We start from the raw sequence: 21,914 nt of genomic DNA on the forward strand, positions 1-21,914 counted from the left end.
TATCTATGATTCCTTCTCCCCCTTCTGCCCTCCAGTGAAATTGATAATAAGAGGGTCTGTAGGCAGGACTGGGGCTGAGGCTGTGGGCCAAGGTCAGGAAGATGATGAACTGGAGCAGATGTGGTGGCCTTGCTGCTGAATTAGAGTATGACCCTTGACCTGCCAGCTTCCCTCCCCAGCATGGGAGTGCATGAGTCCCTGTAATGGGACAGCTTGGGCTGCTATTAATATACCAGAGAATCAAGAAGAGAGGCCCTCTCCTGTACTACTCTGACACCACATTCAGCAACCATTTCAGATAGTTACCCTTCTCCAACCCCAGAACTCTTCATCTGTGTGGATGGTTTTTATGTCATTATAAACAACACTTCTCTTCCTTGCCAGATTGTTGTGCCGAGCAGCTGCTTTTCCTGACCTTTATTCCTTTCCCTTTCAAAAGTGGTAACATGGGAAAGCATATTCCCAAGACTCTGCACTTTTATTTATTTTTTTGGTTCTGATTTAGGCTCCTTTCACAATATCTTGAAAACATAGTCTTACATATGTGACTGTTTTAAAATGCTTTTGAGGAAAGTTGTTAAAAAGTGATAAAGAGGGGTGTGTGTGTGTGTCTGTATGGTTGCAACGTGAAAAGCTCTCAGCCATGAATTTAAAGAACAAAAAAGGAAATTAAGTGTGTTTTCGAAATTATTATACTCTAGAGAAAAAGGATGTATAGGTATTTTAGAAAGACTTTCATATCTTCTTGAGCTTTTTCAAATGTGTTACAAACGACATTCCACGACTTAGAAGGATATGTTATGAAGACAATGACAAATTTGGTCACAATGACAGAAAAGACTTGCTTTCTTTGTACCATAGACAAAATCTGTAGTGGCGATATTTGAGCTGAACCGAGAATTTCTTGTGATTTTGTGCAGTAATACATGAAGAACTCAGGAGAAGTGCAGACAACTTTACATCCTTTTGTGGTCTAACATTCCCTTTAAAATATGTTTTAACTTAGTTAACATTGAAAAACAATGATAATGAATTGTATTTAATTGACAACGAATTGTATTCTTAGTTATTGGGCTAGAAATACACACATGCTGTAATTATCTTCACTTGCTTTTTTGTTAAGAGCTACAGGTATTGGGATCCCTGGGTGGCGCAGCGATTTAGTGCCTGTCTTTGGCCCAGGGCGCGATCCTGGAGACCCGGGATCGAATCCCACATCGGGCTCCTGGTGCATGGAGCCTGCTTCTCCCTCTGCCTGTGTCTCTGCCTCTCTCTCTCTCTCTCTCTCTCTCTCTCTGACTATCATAAATAAATAAAAATTAAAAAAAAAAGAGCTACAGGTATCTTGCAAGATACATTTTATAAGACTCAGTTTTGCTACCTTTAATCCAAACTGCAGTAATTTTATTCTAAAAGTTTGCCGTGGCTAGATCTAAGATATTACTTAATTTAACATCATATAGAAAAATACGAACTTCAAATTGATAGAAGATGATCTCCAAGGTTTTATTCATTTTCGTTAATGTAAAAGGAAATTCTGTGATCTAAGAACGTTTCCTGAGCTCCTGCCAATTAAAAAGCACCGAGAAAAGTCATCTGAAATATAAATTGAAACTTAACACTCAACATCTCAAGGCTGCAATTTGGAAAACTTTGAGGACCCTGTTGTGAGGTGAAGTCGATTCCACCTCTTGACAGCAAGGGAAATGTGTCACACAGGTTTTCAAGTTGTAAGATATGTTCTGGTTCCATTCTAAAATTAAAAAGCTGTCAACTTATTTTGGAAACTGACTCATATCTAGTTTCAAATTCTCCTTTGTTTAATAATTTTAAACTGTGATGCAGATGCTACTTTTTCTTCTCTGACTTTTATGAGGGATTATTAAGATCAACAAGGGCTGGCCTAATAATTGTACAAAATTGTAAATTCCTTGAAAGAAGCCAATTTGGGATTCTTTAATAGACTTTTGGGTTTTGATAAGTATTTGTTCAGTCTTGTTGAGTTCTTTGTGAAATGGAAAGTTTCAGTTAGCTGTTTATACGACTGCAGGCTGAAAATGCTGTTGTAGTTTTCAGCAAGGATAACATTGTTCTTGAACCTAGCAACCTTACCGTTTGGACTTGAAAGAGATTCCAAAACTATTTAGAAACTATTTTGAGGCAAAATCCTTCCATTTCAATTGCTTTGTATTTTTAGATCTCTAGTTTAAATACAGCACTAGGTGCTTAATAGTTATGGACTTAATATTTCCTTAAAGACCAAGGGTTGATAGAAATACTGTAACAGAAAACAAGATCTTTCACTCATCCTCTCAATAAATAATTCTCCTGTAAAACATTGCCTGAGTCCTGGAGATGCAGCAATGAGCAGAACTGTCTTTGCTGTCCTGGGGTTTATGGGCAATGAAAATAAACCTCCTTCCTTTGAGGGGAACACGTTTTATTGAGTCTAATGGCTCTCATTTTGAAAATTAAATCTTTGTGTAAGATAAACTCTATCTGATTTCAAGCCATGGTATATTATTAAGATGCCAAATACTGACTGGTAATAGACACGTATAGTATTTATTTTATTCACTTTAATGGAGTTTTTTTTTTTAAATTAACAGATGAGTATAAAACATTTTGCATGTGCTTACTGGCATGTCATATCTGAGATTAGCTCTCTTCTGCTGCAATCTTTTTAGCCTAAGATTTCCCTGAATAACAAACAAAATCGAAGCCATAGGTATTACCTTTAGGAGGTGGTGAGATATTCTTAAATTCTTCCTCTTGGGTTTCTCCTAGTGTTTTTTACTTGGTTATGTAAACTCTATGTGGGAAGGACTCCTGCTCTGATGAATCTTGGTAGTTATTAGCATAATCCTTAGTACGCCAGATAAAATTATATAACAATAAGTTGCATTTGTATTACTGGGTGCTTTGCATTATGTTAAGCATTTTACATGCAGTGTTGCATTTAATTATTACAACCCTGAGGTAGTTACTCTCACATTTTACAGATAAGAAAACTGAGCTCACAGAGGTATCTTCACCAAGATCACAAAGTTAGAAAAAATGGGAGAAAGACTTGTCCTACAGAGATGATTCTCACCCAAATATTTGTTGGGGAGAAAACCTTATTTTTTAGCTCTGGAACTTCTGAGATGCAAGATTACCAATAGGGCACATAAAATAAATAAATAAATGTCTCTAAGATGCAAAAAAAAAAAAAATACAGCTGTGGCCTTCTTTCTTGTTAAAGGAGCAAGACTTAGGAAAGGCTCATCTTATTCACCTGTAGAACCTACTAATGTCAGCATTTCTAAAAAGGCATCTTAGGGTTGTTGTCTTTCTCTCCCCTTATGACAGCTCCAACAGATCAAGCAAGGTTAAAATGCAACTCTCTAGACTGTGAAATCAGCAATTTCTTTACTAGGAAACAAATACAATAATAATAGCTAACTTTGTATAAATTTATTTTATTAGGCTAACCAACATAGTCGCCTAGAATAGTCATAACAACAAAGGGAGTGCCAGCATTTTTTTCTTGACTCCTCTCTACCTCTCTAAGCTTTTAAGTAACGTGAGAGAGTGGGTAGTTCTGTGTGTAAAACACGAGCATTTAGGTCCTTGTGCTGTAAAAGCAGAGAGTTGGCTAGGATTTCTCCATAAGAATTTTACAATAGTATGAGAATATAACGAACCTTGAAAAGAGTGTCTCCTCCTGATTTCAATAAGCTGTATTTGTGAGAAGCATAATGTCTTCATTTGCTGGAAAGATATGTTCAAATATAATGCCATAATGAGTTGCGAATTTGGTTATGAAGATAGAAAAGTTTATTATAGCGGTGTCATGCCTTGATAATATGGCTCTGTCTCTAGACACTTTTATTACCTGCATCTGTGACCAAACTATTGGACAAAAGGAAATTATTAGAAGTTTCAGTGTGATGTGTGAGATAGTGTCTCCTCATGGATTTGTGGGGTTGTGTGTGTGTAAGGCAGTAAAGGAGCCCCAGGTCCTTAAAGATGGCTTTTTTACAGCTCTGCTGTCCTAACCAAGTCCCTTGAGAAGGAGCAAAGCAAAGAGGATGCTGATCTGATCTAAAGACCAGTTTGACGGCTAACAGAAAAACCTACTAACTCATGTTGAAAGTGCCAAGGGCTGTGATTTTAAAATGCAGTTAGACATGGGGATTTAAGAAGCTCTGTGACCAAAGAGCTTTACAAATGCCAGGTATGGGTGCTGGTCAATACTCTCAAAATGTCAGTGTGCTTTTCTTAATAGAGACTGGAGTTGCATTTGATGAAGAATCAGTCTGGAGGCAGGAGAGAGGAGGCAGCATTTTGATTAGGAGCACTTTTCATATAGAAGCAGAGAGAACTGAGATGAAATAATTATTAATACCGCCCCAAACCGAGGGGGTCAGATTATTTTTGCACACAAGCCCAGGATGCCTCCCATGCCCCACACTGACATTCTCAGGCTGGTGGTGCCATTCACTCCCTTGGAGTGAAGCCTGAGCTTTGAGGACAGAATAGAACTGCAGCTTCTTTTCTTGCTTGAGACCTAACTTCAGGACATATTAATATCAGAGGCTGTTTAAACAGAGCAATAAAACGGCAATGCACGGCTTTAACTAAGCCCAGCTTGCAGGCTAATTTTAAGGCAGCCCGGTTGGAGGAAGCCCATGCATTAATTTACCCTAATAGCAAAAGGCGGGGAGGAGAGGGGGAAAGAGGTTGAAAGGAATTGTTTAAAAAAAAAAAAAAAGAAACCAAAGAACTCATGCTCAATTTCTTTCTATCTTTTTTTAAAGGTGTTTAACACTTGTACAATTTGGTCAAATTATGGGCAGGACAGCAAGAGAAGCTAGTCAGCTTTAAAAGACAGAGAGCCTGTGAGACAGGACATGATTACTTTGCTGAATCCCCACTTTTTTTCTTTTCCAAGAGAGACAAAGGGAAATACTTAAGAACCAATAGTGACAGCAACGAAGCCATCATTGAGTTGCAGGATACCTTTGTCTCTCGGGGGCACGCAGCAATTTTTACACGTCTACCACTGAGTGTCAAACCTTTCCTTTTCTTCTTCTTTCCATTCTGGATGGCCAAACTGATTATCTAAAATAGAAAATTAGCACACAATGGGTTTACTCTGCGATACCCCTTATGCAACTAATGGCAAAGCTTGTTAATTGGTTGTAAATGCCAGCAGGTTGCCAGGATAATACTTCAGAAATAAGCGGGTATTCTGATAATTACAGCAATCTTCATCTATAAAAGCTTAAGTAGATGAAGTAGTGGCTGGCTTAAAACCAAGATTTATCCCGCTGCACTCACATTAAAAGAAAAAATAAGATGAAAACAATAATGTAACAAAACAATTATATAGCAGGAAGCTTTGTAGGTTTTAGAGATTGTCAAAACTCAGAAAGTAAAACAGTGCTGTAATAACCAGTTATGGAAAAATAGGCCATTTACATTTGTGTATAATTAAATAGTAGGCTATGCAATTTCACTTTTTAAAGTAAACTGCCTTTTCCTTTTTTTATAGGGCAACGTAGCCATAATTGCTGCATTAAAGCTTTAATGAAAGAAAAAAGCAGCAGATCAAGATGACATGTAACGTCTACATTTGTACCGTGGCGTTCAGCTTGTTTAGTAATGGGAAGCTACTGAGGAGATTAAAATTGCAGAATTCTTCATAGTTTGTTCTAAAATTGCTATAGGAAGATCATTCAGGTTCTAAAATACACACAATTTATTTTTTCTACCTTCAATCTGCAAGAATTTAATGGCTTTCGGAACTAGGAGGTAGTCGGAGATAGGCTTTATATTAGGGAGAGAACTCCTTCGGATCATAAAAATTATCAGAAGTGAGTGGATCAGAATTTAAACCTTACGCGCCTTCCTTAGTGCATTATTGTCCCAAATATTATGTCATAGTTGGGGTTTAACTTAGTAGAATATAAGGAGCTTTCTTGTTCAAAATAGCAACAGGTTGGCTTATAATATTATTCCTTGATATTTCGCAGTTTCTTTATCCCCCCACCCCCAACACCAAGACCTGGTGCAAAAGGCAGCTAACTCATGTAAGGAGGTAATGTTCTGGGAAACCATTAATTGGCATGTGGGGCCATATAGTTAAAAAAAATAGCAATAACTTTCAGCTCCTCTCTCATATTTTGAAATATTCCTCGGATGTTGTGCTCCCTATAGGTTGGCTTTGTTTTCTGTAAATTATCCCTGGCAAATAACATAGGCAGACACTAAAAACATTCATTATATGTTATAGCACCAAGAAGGCTGAAGACGTGCTAAGGACACATGGGACAGGAGCGCTAGGAGAAAAATACCAGGGACGTTGGTGCCAATGGCTACAGCAACAAAAAGTGGCCTTCAGAGGTTGTCCTTTTTTTTAATTTGTATAAGATCGACATGACTTTATTTTTCCTTCTGTAAAAGAAGAATGCAGAAGCAACTCTTTGTTAAAGAGAACCCAAGGAATGGATACTATAAAGGCCTAGAATTTTGGCATTTTGGGTTCTCACTCGAAGAAAGGGATTCTTCGAGTGAGAATCCAGAATCCTCCAGAGTTTTGTTTTGGTGTTTGTTTCTTACTGGGTTGATGAAATGCATCTTCATCTATCTGCAGTTCTTCTGGGATGGACAGTTTTAGAAACAGAGCCTTCTGGAGTGGCTGACTTCCACACGGAGGTCGGAATGTGGTCTCGGCATGGGGGCCGCGGCCGCCGGTTGCACAGCTCTGCAGGGCCAGAGGCGCCAGGCGGGATAGGCCTGATGCCAGCCCAGAGGGGGCACCTCTGCAGCAGCTCTCTGGGCCAGGGCTACCTGAAGTGAGAGGGGAATAAGGGGCAAGGAACAAGAAGGGCTTTTGAATGTGTGTGGAAAGTGATACAGGGGCCCAGTTGGCCAGCAGGTGCCCTACTTAGAGGTTCATATGTTCCCCACCCGCAGCCACCCTCTACCTACTGCCCTCAGAGGAGGTGGCCCCAAGGGGCTCGTACCATATCAGTACTGTTTCAGGTCTCCAGGAGGCGGCCTGTTGTCACAGCCCTTGGGATGAGGCCAAGATGGTTTTAGGTGACTGGCTTCAGGTGTTTTTTAATCGACCTCTTCCAGTGTGATGTGAAGGAGCAGAGATAACATCGGAGGGAGGCCTTCCTTCCAACGAGCTGGAAACTACATCTTTAGTGTGGGTAGGTAGGGGTCAAAAGGGAGGCTTTTAGGGAAGAGAAACTAAACAACACACACACACTATTCAGTATAAGAAATATGGGAGTGGGTGTAATCTAGGATTGTTTTCCTTTGACTCTCAGAAACCTTACACACAGCTTTCCTCATTGTGTACCACAAACCTTGAGAGGTGTGCAAAGGACATCGCAAAATGAATCATGTCCGGAGCGAGAAAAACTTCCTGAAAAGTAACAAAAAAAAAAAAAAAAAAAAAACCAAACAAAAACAAATGAAAGTTAAGGCCAAGGGTACACGCCGTTTTTGCCAACGTGAGACTTGGAGAAATCTCTCATCTAACATAGTTTTGCTTTTTCCGAAAGAAGACACTAGTTCTAAGTCTGTTTCGTGCTTGGCTTAAATTCTTTATTATTCTTAATGCTATGACATAATTTTCCATATGTTAGTGAAATACTCACAGTGACTTTCCTGAAGGACAGATAAAAATGAACAAGTCAAGGAATTTGGCATTTTGTAGATCTGTCTTTCGCATTTAGGATGAATATTATCTTTTTCTCTGATGCTTGAACTCTTTAACTCGTCCTTGGAGGTCCTGCCTTTAAAATCCTTGTGACTTGTTCAGTTTATTGTGTAGTGCACATAATCTGATCACTTTACATTTTAAGTCCTGCGTGCCACCAGCTTATTTTTTCCTTGTCACTTATGCTTTAGTGAAGTATACACTGTACAGAGTGAGCATTTAAGAAATATTTGTGAATGAATTATTTTTACCTGGAGAGTAGGTTGTTTATCCTTTTAATGATGAACACACTACATCGATGAGCATTCTTGAAGAAGTATCTCCAAGTAAGTTTGAGGGCGCAGTACTTACAGGGCAAAGTTCTTTGATGAGAATTTTCTCCTAGGAGAGGAACATACTTTCTGTACATACAAAGAGCATAGTATGCCATCCTGATGGCACTCCTGCATGAATCGTGTGTTCGTCCTAACAGTGAACATTTTCACTGTTTGTGTGTCAGTTGTCACTAATCAGTTATGCATCTGATGTGCAGATCCATCAGGGAATAGAATTTAAGTCATTTTGGCTTTAGCGCATATGATATGCTTGTACAGGAGTTTACCCAAGCCCCTCCTGATACATTTTCAGAAGGGGACGTGCATATGTTACGGTACCTCTACAGCAGCAGGGACTGAACTAGCTGACAAGTGACAGGAGGTTTTTTCCCCTCTTTGGTATTTCATGAAAGTGTGCACAAATCATAACAAGTTGCCTCTCTTTCATAAGACAGGGAACATTTCCCTTAAAGCGCACATGGCTATATGGTGTGTTTGTGTACATGAAAATTCATGCTGCTATCAATTTTAATTTTGCCATTTTTGTTGTTTTTTAAATTACAGGTTTGAGGTTTTTGAAGAGGCATAAATAATTGCTTTCAATTTCACATCGACTGATTTTTTTTTTTTTACTCTACCAAATTCTTAGTGAGAAAGTAAAGTTCTTTACCGTTGTGAGAAACTACAATGTACAGGTGACCCATTTCCTGGGGGCTATTGTTTTCTGTATTTGTCAAGAACACTTGATAAATAGTAAACACTTACTGTATGCTGGGAAGTCTTATGCTAGATGATGAGTAGCAGGTCATGGTTCACAACATCTGTCTACATTCTGACCCATGCTTTGAAGCAAGATTAACAGTGACAACAACACTAGACATGTGAGCCCTGGCTGCACAATTTCTTAACTGGGTACTAAGCTCTGGGTGGTGTAAGGAATCCTGTGATGACTGTTACAGGTGTGTCCTCAACCAAATACAGTTAAGAGGTGGGGAGAGGGGGGGTTGGTGGAGTGGTGAGGGAGACTGCTTCAGCGTCAGCAAGGTCTGGGTTCAGCTCCAGCCTTCAGCACTTATAAACTGGCTTTCCCTAGGTCTCAGGATCCTCATCTCTCAAACAGAGGTGCTATGGTGGGGGATCAATGTGAAAATCATTTACCCTTCACTTGACACACAATGGATGCTTAACACATTTTGCTCCTTTGAAGTCCCCTTTTCCTTGTGATCTCAGAATAGTGACAGACCCGATATAATTTTTTCTAGGTAAGCTCCAATCTAGCTGTGCTTGTTGTTTTGTTTTATTTCAAGGTAAACTAAGATCCTTAGTGAATAGGTTCCTGGACCCACAGAAACGGACTGTCTGGCTGTGACATCTATGATAAGTGCCAGTAAAATGATCTATTCCAAATTGCTAGTACATGTATACATATATATGTGGTTTTCTTTTTTCTTTTCTTTTTTTTTTCTTTTGATCAGTGAATGTATTCTTTTAAATTACTCAATCTTTCTATAATTATCTGAGACAGTGAGATGAACCCAAAGCACTTGAATGGTGGCTTTCAACTGCCACGGATGTTCCCTTAAATGGAGAGACACTCATTTAATCCCAGGGAATTCAAGGGACAGAAAGAGGGGAGGCCCTGAGCCCATTAATGATCCACTAATAATCTCAGGGCTCTGAGGTTAGAGGTTGTGTTATTCTTCCTAAAGAAAACCCTATTTGTACCTGTGTCCTAACCACATAGTATGTTATGATTTTCTGTCGTGAAGACAATGACAGCAGCGTTACCAACCCACCAAAGGTACTTGTTTAGACTTTACTGTCTGTGCTGTCAAATCTCCCGTGGGGACTGACCCCTGTCACTGTTTCCTCTTTTCCCCTTCATACCTGCTCTGTTGCTCACCTCACTCTTCTCGGGGAGGATGAGGAGTGTGAATCCGAGCTTTTGAGATCTTGAGGAAGCATCTTCCTTTTTCTTTACATATGAAGTGGCTTCTTTTTCTGTTTATATCTTCATGTGAACATTCTGGATGGTAAGAATGACAGATTATTGGCTCAGTCACAATTTGCCTTACACATACCCTCACTGCCAATTTTATTAAAAAAAAAAAAAAGATGTCTTCCTTTATGGAAGAAATAAGCTTATCTTGGTTGTGGTTTAAAAAAAATCACCCAAAAAAACTGTTCCATGAACCAAAATCTTCCATAAAAAGCAAATACACCTGATTTCTATTGTAAGCCCCGGACACCAGGGCCTTAGTTAACCTGTTTCCTGCCCTCCCCTCTCATGTTGTAATCGTGATTTCAGGATGGTCTCTAACCTAATGAGAGAGCTCTCTTTTGTGGCAAAATAATGATACTGATGATGGTAATAATAATAATATCATCTTACAAGGGTGCTTTCCTTCCATCTTCCAGCCTGAGCAGCGAGCCCGTAACAATGTTAGACAGGGAGATGATACCGCACACTCAGTGTGGCCAGGCATTATTTCATCCTCAACAGGCTTAATTAACATAAACTTGTCCAACCTTCTTTTTGCAATGACTCTGAATGAGGACGATGAATAATTTGCCAAGACCCCAGAGGAGAAGACAGTGGGAAAATGAAGAATTTTAATTCAGGTGGTTTGGTCTCATTCTTGTGCTGATTTAATGAAACTCTATTGGGAAGCTTCTTTAAACCACAAAATACAATTGAAAAAAAGAAGAGATGTTAATTAAATTTCTATATTATTTAAGCAGTTTTATGGAGAACACCAAATAACTAGCTTATTCATGATTAGGAGTAATGGGGGATGGGGTGAATAATAATCAGTTATTTCGTGGTGTGTCTGTCTTCTTCAGAGGTTAACCTGATTCAGATAGAAAGATGATGTTAACATTCTGTAGAAGATTTTAGATTCCCGGGGGTGGCTTTTACTTTATGACCCTAATGTGCACCTAATGTGACTTTTATCATTGCATCAGTGTGTTGTCCCTTAACAGACGGCGGTGTTTAAGTTAACAGCCGTGATTCTGCTCGACGGTATGACTTAGGGTCTTATTCTAGTTCTCTTGAATCTAAGCAGAACTTTGATCTAAAATTTTCATTCTCAAAGTTTTAAAGACATCTTTATTTTCTAAAGAGACAATCATCTTATAAATGATGATGAAGAGGAGAAGAGATTTAAAAAATATCATTTGGTTTGTATTGCATTAAGGGAAGCACATTTGAGATACAGTGTTTGTAGAGTTTGTTTTCATACAGCTTTAGGCCTCACTTCGTTAGGTACTTTAGGAACAGAGTAAGAGGATATGTACGATGAGAGAGGCGTTGAGCTTTAGATGGCAGTTGTTGTACATACATTGTAGATTACTGTACTCTTCATCCTGGATATGCCCTGAGAAGTTAATATACTGCTATCACTCATACAAATAATGTTAGAACTATTATACCACTGGATATTTATATGGCTGACTTATAAAATGAGATGGGATATTTTGGAGTACGCACTATGCGATATTATCGTGGGCTGACTGATGCATTAGAAGGATAGACAAAAGATCTGTAAAAACATACTTTTCCGCTCAAGGCTATAAAGCATGCTAAGTGTGGAGTAGTTGGGTCTAGCTAGTGGTGTGTTTCTTTAAGGCCCTAAATCCTTTAAGAGGTTTGAGAGTGATGATGTCATTAATTAATAACTGACTGCATGCTAATCAATAAAATAGGTACACACTGTAATGGCTTATAAGCATGATGGCTTTTTAATGGCTTATGTATAAATGTTAATTGATTTAAAACAGAGGGAAATTTCTGTCTATTGGGTCAATAGTTTATGGATTCTGACTACCTTTTAGTTTGAGATTGCTAATGAATGTTCCTTCCGCACCCCTCCTCCCCTACCCACCTAGTTCTTCTATGTTTTTTAATCAGGAATGCCTGTAAACAAGATACATCAGACCAATTATTGGGACTGAATCCAATAATGCTTGTAAAGCCCCAAAGGCTTCTATAAGATGCCTCACTAGGGCTTCACAATATATATCCTACAACATGGAATATATGTGACTCTGTGGAGAGTGCTGTGTTCACTTCTTTCCTAATATATTTTACATAAAACATGTATGTCATATAAATATGAAACCCTTGATATACGGTCAAGGATTTTGTATTTGAATTTTTCGATATTCAGTGTAAGTGTTGAGAGAAATATCGTAAGTGACCTAAAAGATAGGGCTGTGGTATTTATTCTAATATCTAAATTAAGAATCAAATAGGATGGATTTAACATCAGAAACAAGAATTGGCAGATAGAATTTTACCTAGGAGACTCCCATTGGCAAGCACGGTAGTTGCTCAACACAAACAGATGAAGACCTAGGAATTGGTTGTCGTAATACAGCTTTGTGCTTAATAGGCAAGGGTGTGTGTGGTTAATTCTTTATCATTCCAGACAGCAGTTATCGCTTTGTCTCCCCCTTCAAGTGCCGTGTGAGCACTTTTCCCCCAGTTTTATTGCTTCATTCTTGGAGGTCTGTTTGGAATAGTGCCAGTTATCTTTTTTTCATTTAGGTAAAGTTTACATCAAAATGCTGATTTTATATACGGGGAAAACTGGTGGCTTTTGAATAGTATCCCTGTCACCTTTTACATGAATGTGTACAAAGTTTAAAAAGGCAAATGGTATTAGAATGAGTATTGTGAGAGACAGCAGTCCTCTGTCCCATAAATTCTGGCTTCCTATGGTTCTCACTCCTCAGAGGAGCACTGTCAACTCTTCTAGCTGACTTTTCTTTTTTCCTGGAGTTTATTTCCATATTTAACACAACTTCTATTACAGAATTTTTATTTTTCAGTTTTGAATATTATCTACTAATTTCTTTGCATAGAAGATAGAAATTTGGCACCTTTATACCCTCCCCTCCCTAACAATACTCTTGTTGCAACCTTCTTGGACAGTTTCTGTGTTTACATTTTTCTCTGTATTATTAATCTATATCCAAATTTTCATAAGTAAAAATCTCCTCTTACTATGTTCAAACACCTCAGATAATCTGCCCTAAAACAGTAGGGAGAATGAGACAAGGAGTCCCTTTTCATAGGTGGCTCTGTGTGTGTATGTGTGTGTGTGTGTGTGTGTGTGTGTGTGTAGTTGGGATAGGGCACTAAACAGAAGAAGAGGGCTAGTAAAGGGGATTAAGGAGGAATGGTCAAAGATGTGGGAGGAAAACCTGGAGAAAATGGAAGACAAAGGAAAGAATGTCAAGGAGGAGTGGGTAAACAAAAGTCAAAAGCCACAGAGAAATAACCACAGGAAGACAAAAAGGCATTTAGTGGTTGTTGCCAGAGTCTAGGGATCCAAAGCCTCAATGCAATGGGTAATAACTTTGTATTATTGTCTTGAGGAGCTTGATTCTGAAGAAAAGGAGAAAGAAGGCAGTTAAAAATAGCTAGATGTGGATAAAAAATTAGTTTTTTTTTTGTTTATTTGCTTTTTAAATATTTTATTCATTGATTCATGAGAGACACAGAGGCATAGGCAGAGGAAGAAGTAGGCTCCCTGAGAGGAGCCTGATGTAGGGCTCAATCTCAGAACCCCAGGATCACAACCTGAGCCAAAGGCAGAGGCTCAACCACTGACTCATCCAGGTGCCCTTGTTTGTTTTTGAGATGGGAAAGACTTTAGCATGTTTTCAGGTGACAGTGTAAATTGAAAATCTGTAGGTGACCAGGAATCTCTTCCAATCATCTCTTCAATTGTATTATAATTCAGTGGTAACATTTTCCTATATATTGTACTTCATAATGTTTAATGAGCTGTTCAAAGAGTTATCTGACTTTATCTATACATAAACATTGGAAACTGGCAGTTTACAAGAGGAAATGTCCACTTTATAGATTGGAGCCCAGACCTAAACATGCCCCCTACTCCTAGCCCAGAGCCCTGGCCACCATTTTGCAGATGCCCTTTGAATTTTCCTTTGCCTCTTGGTTGATCTTTGTCATGAAGAATCTCCTCTATTCTTGCTTTTTTTTTTTTTTTTTTTTTTTGGCCAGGCGTATGTGTCCATCTGCCTGCTGCTATCATTTCCTTCAAATCCACAGCTCTATCATGTGTTGACTAACTTCATCACACCATGAAGCTGCTGTTACTATTCAAATCGTACACAGATCCAGACATTTTGCAATGAAAAGAGATTCCCTCCAGTCTAGTAACCTATTTTGAGGACATATTTTTGTATGACTGTCACTAGAAACACCATTATCTTAAACAACATGTGGACTTAGAGCCATACATCAGGATTGATAGCAAAACCATTGTATGTAATTGGAGTTTAACTTGGATACTTATGGTCTTTTGGTGCCAAACTCAACCTGCAGATCTCACCAGGAATATATGTGCTTCTCATTTGACTTGTTTTTATGACTTTGGTCAACCAGAGTTCCAAAGGCTGGTTGATTAAATGGGCAGCAAAAGCATGTGATGATTTTCAGTTCTGCATTATCATTGAAAATATTTGGCAATGAATAGGTTTTCTGGGTGCAGGAACCTCAATAATTCACTTATTCAGTCAATCTATAAAAATTTCTTCAGAGTCTACTATTTCCAAGAACTATGCCAGACCTATCCTTGCTTTTAAGGGGGAGGGTGGTCTCGGTTTTATAAGAGAGACAGAGAAATCAGCATCATATGAGACTATCATATGCTAAGGGAAAGATGTCTCACTGTGAATGTTGGGTTACAGGATTGCTTTGGAATTCATTTTGGTGGAGTATCAGTTAAAAAAATGCTTTCTGGAGACAGTGGCATGAGTGAGAAGAATGAGCTTAGAGGATGAGTAGGAAGAGTGAGAGTGACAGAGAAGGAAAAGAAGACTGCCAAGCAGGGGAAAAATATGTATGTGCAAGGACTTAGAGGCATGAGCAAGCAATAGAAGGCCTGGCACGTTATAGGAAGAGCAAGCCTGTCATATGTCTGGAGTTCAGGGTGCACATGGATAGGCTTGTGAGTGGTAATGCTGGGGAGGTAAAAGCATGATCCAGATTCTTGAAGGCCTTGGTTCTAAGGAAGTTGGATTTTTAGGAGAATTTTGGAAATTCACAGAGGAGTTCTGAGCAGAAGAGTCATGTAATGCAATCACTCTTTTAGTTATACCAACGTTGAATCAGAAGAAGTGTGACTGGGGTCATGAGACCAGAAAGCCAGGTGACACATTCTGTCCTGAGCTAAGATTATGAATGTAGATAAATAGGAGGGAAGATGAGAGAGACAATAAGATAGAATTACTTGAGCTTCATCACCAGTTTGGTGTAACATGAAGGAGAAGCCTTGTGAATGGTCATGCTGCCTTCTCAGTGATTCCTATTGTGAATTCCTAGAGCTGATGGGGCTAGGATGTGCTTTGTGGTGTCCTGAATAGTTGATTTATACATATGGAAGAATTCAAGAATTTCTGAAGACAGTGCCCAGCTAAAATTTTTAAAATACAGTTTATAAAAAATACCCACATACAAGTGTAAATTTATGGCACCTTTAGTACTGCTGAGTACCTAGATTAAAAAATCCTAGGCCTCCATTTATATTTTATGACTCATGATTAACCATATACAAATGCCACTGCAATTCTGAAATGAAAATACTCTGGATTCTCAAGGACACTTCTCCTCATGTTACAGAAAAGTGGGTACAGTTAATATTAACTGTCAGGCATTCCCTTTCTTTTTTCCAGGTATTATATTTGATCGTAGAAATTTGAAAGTTTTCATAAGTTATGAAATGTGAATACTTCAAACTCAACCAGAAAGCCAAGGAACTTTACTTTTTTTGACACTAGCCTATTGACTCTGGCATCCAGAGAACTGAACTAAACAGTTATATTTGTCTTTGCATCTTTGAGAGTAGAATGGCTTTTACATTTTTTAAAGGGAAAATGTTTACCTTTGTGTTTGCAAACTTCATAAACGTTCACTGCAAACATTAGAGAATCAAAAGAGAAAAAATAAAAAAATAAAAAATGCCATATGGTCTACCATAATTTCATCCCTAAAAACAATGGTCAAAGTTTATGGTGTATCCTCCAGAAATACATGCACATATTTTTTGATGCTATCATATTACAGTTTTTGTAATCTACCTTTCTCAGTCACCGATATCGTGAGAATATGTTTCCATGTAAATATGTAAGTAGCTCTCCTTTGTATTGTTTTATAGATGCATAATTTCATTTTCTTAGTTTTTTTCCCTAAATTTTCATCTAACTGTGTTGCTACGAATATCCCAATACATATTTATTAGTTTTTCCATTCTTTCATTTGAATAAATTCCTGAAGTAGAACTATTGTGTCAAAGGTTACCTATATTTTAAATTTTGGTAAATATTTTCAAGTTAACACTTCAAGGCGATTGAGTACTTTTCTCCACATACTGTTACCCACCTTGATGTAATTAACTTTTGATTTTTTTTTTTTCTTTAGGAAGTAGGAAAACAAAACTTACAACTGCTTGAACTCAGATATCTTTTCTCATTAATGGTGTGGCTTATCTGATGTTAATCATTCTTTTACATATTCCCTTTTACAAATTACTTGCTAAAGTTCTTTGCTAAATTTTCTCTCATGTTCCCATTTGTTTATTGACTATGAAAAGCTCTTCATATGTTTAAGTCAAACTTTCTCTTACAACTTATGATTTGGAGATTTGCTAAGAGAGGCTCCCCTTCCCTCAAGATTATAAGTAGAAGAATAAGTTTTATTAAAACCAAAAAAAACTAGGGATAAAAGATCAAGTGAAAAATTAAAAAATAATTATTGAGTTTATTAACAGAAAACATAGGCTATTGGAAAAGACTGTGGCATGGTCTCTAATAAAAGGAGAAATTTGTTTAATTTTACAATAAAATGGAAATAAAGACTAGGATACAGATCATATGAGGGTGGGACAATCTATCTTGTTCACTGCTGTGTCCTCCCAGTAGCAACAACTGGAACACAGAAATTGCTTAATCATATTTTTGGAAATAATGAAAGAATGCATGCATCGAAGCTTGCATGAATGAATATATGAGAACTTGAATTAGGAAATACCTAAACATCAGTATTATTTCTACAAGCATCATTACAACGTCAACTTCCACTATCACTGGGAAACTGGTAATTTAAGTTTGAAAATCCATTTGTTTATTGAGACATTTTTTTCTTCACCTAAGATCCCAGATTTTACTAATGTTTGTTAGGACATTAAATTTGTGTCCTTTATAAACTATAGTGTTAGTTTTTGAGTAATATAACAGTAAGGAGGATAAGAGGATTAAAAAAGAATCAACACCACATTACAGAATCAAGTTAAAGCTGGGCTGACATAAGAACATTCATTATTTTGTGCTTTCCCCTTTAATGAATGACAAAAGAAATTTTGGAATCTTTTTCCTTTGGGATTCTTGAGCAAATCCCAAGGTCTGACAAAAATGTAAAGTATACTGGGAAAAGTATTAAGCAGTAATCTAAAGAATTAACCTCCATTAAAAAAAAAAGGCAAGAGAATGACACTGTTTTCATTATAACCAATTGTTTGATCATTTTAAGGTTGGGTTGGTATATATATACTAATGCCTAAATTCTGAGTTCCAGTTTATGGAATAATACAATAACCTTCCCTCTTTTGTAATTGAGATACTTTCTTGGATGATTAAAAATAGATTCTTATAAGTTGTGTTCTCTAGCATTTTTTTCCCTGAAAGAATAATTCTTTTTTATTAGTGTAATAGCTAATTTTAATTCTATGTCACACAAACCCCTTTAACTTTATATGGTATTTTATATAGTAATGTTTATTTCCTATACAAACTCTCTAGAATGTTTTATCTGTTTTATATCCCATTGAATTCTCCCTGAAACTGCACTAGTTTACAATAATTTTATTACTTTATTAATTAAACGTTTTCCAACAAGCTAGCTATGGCATTTCTTATCATCAAGGGTTCCATTAGTTTTTAATGGTGTGAGACAAAATTACCATTTACCCACATGCAATTTAAGAAGCATCATTAACACAGGAAAAGCACCAGGTGGGATTTCTAATAGTTACTGTTTCTCATTTTTGTTTTTATTTAAAAGGAATAACTGGTTTTGAGATTTTTTTTTTTTTTTTTTTTTGCTGCTATATTGCCAAATCTTCACTTGGATTTTATGATCGAGATAATTTAAAATAATGTTCTTCTATCTCCTTAGGCACTATTCAACAGTATTTCACTTATGTGCACACAGCTCCAGTCTAGCACTATTCCTAAACAGTCGGGTGACTGTTGTCGGTGCAGACAACAGAACAAAGAAAGTCCTGCATGGACTCAGGCAGAGGGTGCAGCTGAGGAGGGTGTGGGCAGTGCCAGAGGAGTGGCCACAGAACTGCCTCTGCTATCAGGGGAGCAGGAGCATTGGGACTGAAAAGATCCAGGGGTCCAGAAAACCAGAAGAAATCCTAGGACTCTTGTAAGGTGGACGCTCATTATCTTTCCTGAACTCTTGAGAAGAGGTTACATGTCATTTGATAGATAATGCTTGCCCTCTTGGAGGTGGAAAGTACCCATTGCTATAAAATAAATGTAAGAGAACCAATCAGGATTACTCAGGCAATGAAGTTTGTAGCAACATAGATAGTCTCAGAAGACTGAGAAAATACAGCTATCCTGCAATTCAGTGTATTATAAAACATACAGAACATGTTACAGAACCCCTATTACCTATAAACCCTAACCAGAAGTATACATTTATTTGAGTCTTTGGCAAAATACTTGTCAGCTATAGACAAAAGGAAAAACAAAAACCAGATATACCAAAAGAGGTGTTATGAAGCCAGTTTGGGCAATCATTTCAGATTTTGCTTTGATCGGATGGTTACTGTTCTAGGATATAAAGGAATTAGAATAGGAGAGGAAAATCACAGTTTCACAAAGTCAGGGGTTCAGGCAAGATCTAAACTCTTTGACACAAAATAAACAAAATTCAGTGAAATTGACCAGTATTCCAAGATATTTTTCATCAAAGAGTGGGATGTATTCAGGAATAATGTACTTGTTTGACCCAGGAAAGACAAATTAAAACATCTTTAATCATCTCCTAAAAAATGTTTTATAAATCTTAACTGAATATTCTGTTGATAAATGAGAAGTGTTGTCTCACTCCCTAGTCTGTATGTCCTCTCTTTTGAGTGTTTTGAAAATGAATAGATGCACGTTAGTACGTTATAGGGGTGTGCAGTCTATTTATAGAGCAGTTGGCTCCAGGGGATTTTTATATGAAAGTATTAAATGTAATTCAATTTGATAAATATTTATTAATTGCTTATTATAGTTTTATCATCTGACATATACTGTGTCTTGGTGAGCACACTACATTACAGGACAAATTTTTGTTTCATTGCAAAGAGAATTGCTGTAATAGAGGCGTATTAAGAAAAAAATGTAGCGAGGAAAAAATATGAATGAAGTCTTCTAAATGTGGAAGTTTTGACACCTAAGAAGAAATAGTTTACTTCCTAAGATTAACATATTTTATGTCAAGCCAATTCTATACTTCCTGCTTCTATCAATCGGCATTTTTAATTAATTGCCCAGTAAATACATATCTGGATACAGAAAATACTTAGGCTCATTTATAGCAGTATTGTATGGGTGGCTATTTTTTTTTTCCTTTGTCTGCACAATGATTATGTGCTAGATGGATCTCCTGTTAGTATATATCAATTCAATATTTGTGTTGCCTACAAAAGAGAAAAATCAACAAAGTTATTGATGAGCTTCTGTGTTGCATTTACTCGTCTAGAGTAGTATTCCTGTATTTTGAACCTGACCGAAATCAGTTATTAAATTTTAAGCAAGTCACTCTATCACTTTGAATGAGAGATGCCATTTGGATGGATTGCTTTTAGCATTGGTACATAGGAAGACTCCAAAAATTCTTCTCTGGAACAATTAAATTATCACATAATTTACTGGGTAGGTTGTATTTTATTTGAGATGACACTCACTAACACTAGATTTCTAGGGATCTAGTAAAACATTTTTTGGTGCTGCTGGATTCCTATCATTTGCTCTATTTTCCTTCAGTGTGCTTTTATTGTGCTTGAAGCTGACAGAAAATTGCTATAGCCAATCACCAAAAAGTGCTTATTTTTTTATGATGTTTTATTTTCATTGCTCAACATTAACATAATGAAACTTTAGATTTTTCTATTAAAACAATGCAGTACATGTGAAGTGTCATGATGAATGACAATTTCTTGTGATATACATTTTGGCGCTTGTAAAATAAAGATTGACATTAGAGCTTCCTGGATTGGATACTCTCCAATTTTATTTAGAGGCTATATAAAAAGCAAACACATATCTCTCTCACACACACACACACACACACCCACACACACACGCGCGCAATATTCCTAACCAGAAGAAAAGTAATAGAAATTATTTATTGGAGCATTGCTATTTCTATAAATATTATTATTCAGCATCTACTAATGTGACAGAGAATTTTGTTGAAAGTAGTGAGCCACTGAGAAAATTTCTTAATTTTCTTTCATCTGAATAGCATAAAATTAGTGAACTTAAAAAAGAAACAAAACATTTCTTGAGTGTACCTTTAATGAGCTTTGACTGCTTTTGTTTTGAATCATTTTTAGTAAAATGGCACAGAAATTAAGATACATACAATGGCAACAGTAGACATGTAATGAAAGTCTGGAATTAAAATTCAGCGTGTGTGGAACACATACTGCAACCAATCAGTGGTATATACCAAAGGTCCAATTCTCAGGGAATTGGGCGAGGAGAGTTGGGTCAGAGGGGTGCTTCAACTTTGTTGTTGTGTATTGTGCACTCTCTAAAGCTGGGCACATTCTAGAGGAGAAAAATGACAGAAGTGGTTTAGCCACAGAGGGTTTTGGCATCAGACACCTTCAATTTCATGTCTTGTCTCCAAGTGATCTTGGGGAAGTCACTTCATCTCTCTCAGACCTGGTAACGTTTTCTCAACTGAAAAAAGGAAAACAGGGTTGGATGGTTTTAAGATGCAGATAGGATGAAGCAGTAAAAGCTCCGACCACAATGCTTGGCACCCAGGGCTAATCAATAAATAGTTACCATCCTACCTATCATATTTGTATTGCTTCTACTTGTAGCAAAGCCACAGTGACCCATTAGGTGGCTAGATTTGTGACACATATTTCTTTATTGAATTTAATTGAATAGCCAGGATTTTGGTAATGAAAAGTACTATTCTTAGGAATAATAGCTGACATTTATGAGCATTCACTATGTGCCTAGCATAGTGCTAAGCATGTATGTCTTGTATGTGTGTGCATGTGCACACATACAGATACCCACACCGAGTCTCATTTCATTCTCTCCAAATATCTACAACTTTATCACCATGTTAAAGAGGAGGAAATGGAGGCCAGGGAACATCAGTCTCTAGTCCAGCATCTCTCCCTTATTAAGTGATGGCAGTGGGCGGTACACTTAGGTAGTCCTAGGGCTCACATCTTTAACAGTAGGAAGAAAGCGATAGACTGAGTCTTAAATGAACACGAATAATTCCCTTCAATGATGAGTCACAAGAAATGTAGAATACTGAGAGAGAGGAAATGACAACAGAAAACAAAACAGAGAAATTGGTGCTTTAGAAAGTAAAATCCTTTTTAGAGGTGAATGAACCGGAGATATTCTCACCATTTAAAAAATACATTTGCAAAGGATGTGATTTAGATTTGTTGAAATTCTTCTCTTTGGGGTTCAGTTATCTCAGTTGGAAGTGAGCTTATTAAAACAAATGAACTCTAAGGTTCTTTCTCTGGTTCTAACTTACATTTTTTTCTTCGTGAGTTCTAATCAGCTATGAATAACATTTC

At 37.2% G+C, this 21,914-nt stretch overlaps 1 long non-coding RNA gene across 8 annotated transcripts in view; it reads right to left on the bottom strand.

Annotated features, from left to right (window-relative positions):
• Positions 1 to 21,914, bottom strand: part of LOC112656662 (uncharacterized) — a 62,338-nt gene that overhangs the window by 19,505 nt on the left and 20,919 nt on the right. For 2 of the 8 annotated variants that reach the window (XR_003134567.3, XR_007408811.1), the window contains exons 4-7: positions 9,938 to 10,060; positions 7,972 to 8,101; positions 7,014 to 7,194; positions 6,400 to 6,837 (exon numbers count right to left, since the gene is read on the bottom strand). This is a non-coding gene — a long non-coding RNA (uncharacterized LOC112656662). Of the gene's footprint in view, positions 1 to 5,005; positions 5,107 to 6,399; positions 6,838 to 7,013; positions 7,195 to 7,364; positions 7,424 to 7,971; positions 8,102 to 9,921; positions 10,061 to 20,631; positions 21,040 to 21,914 lie in introns of those variants that run through there. The other 6 variants (XR_003134563.3, XR_003134566.3, XR_004812383.2 and 3 more) reach the window with 6 other exon arrangements.

This window comes from Canis lupus, chromosome 37 (genome assembly GCF_003254725.2).
Source record: "Canis lupus dingo isolate Sandy chromosome 37, ASM325472v2, whole genome shotgun sequence".
NCBI lineage: Eukaryota > Metazoa > Chordata > Mammalia > Carnivora > Canidae > Canis > Canis lupus.